Raw genomic sequence first — 253 nt, forward strand, 5'->3', positions numbered from 1 at the left:
AGTTAGTTAGTTAGTTAGTTAGTTAGTTAGTTAGTTAGTTAGTTAGTTAGTTAGTTAGTTAGTTAGTTTGTTAGTTAGTTAGTTTGTTAGTTAGTTAGTTAGTTAGTTTGTTAGTTTGTTAGTTAGTTAGTTAGTTAGTTAGTTTGTTAGTTAGTTAGTTTGTTAGTTAGTTAGTTTGTTAGTTTGTTAGTTTGTTAGTTTGTTAGTTTGTTAGTTTGTTAGTTTGTTAGTTTGTTAGTTTGTTAGTTTGTTA

This window comes from Lucilia cuprina, chromosome 5 (assembly GCF_022045245.1).
Source record: "Lucilia cuprina isolate Lc7/37 chromosome 5, ASM2204524v1, whole genome shotgun sequence".
Classification (NCBI taxonomy): Eukaryota; Metazoa; Arthropoda; class Insecta; order Diptera; family Calliphoridae; genus Lucilia; species Lucilia cuprina.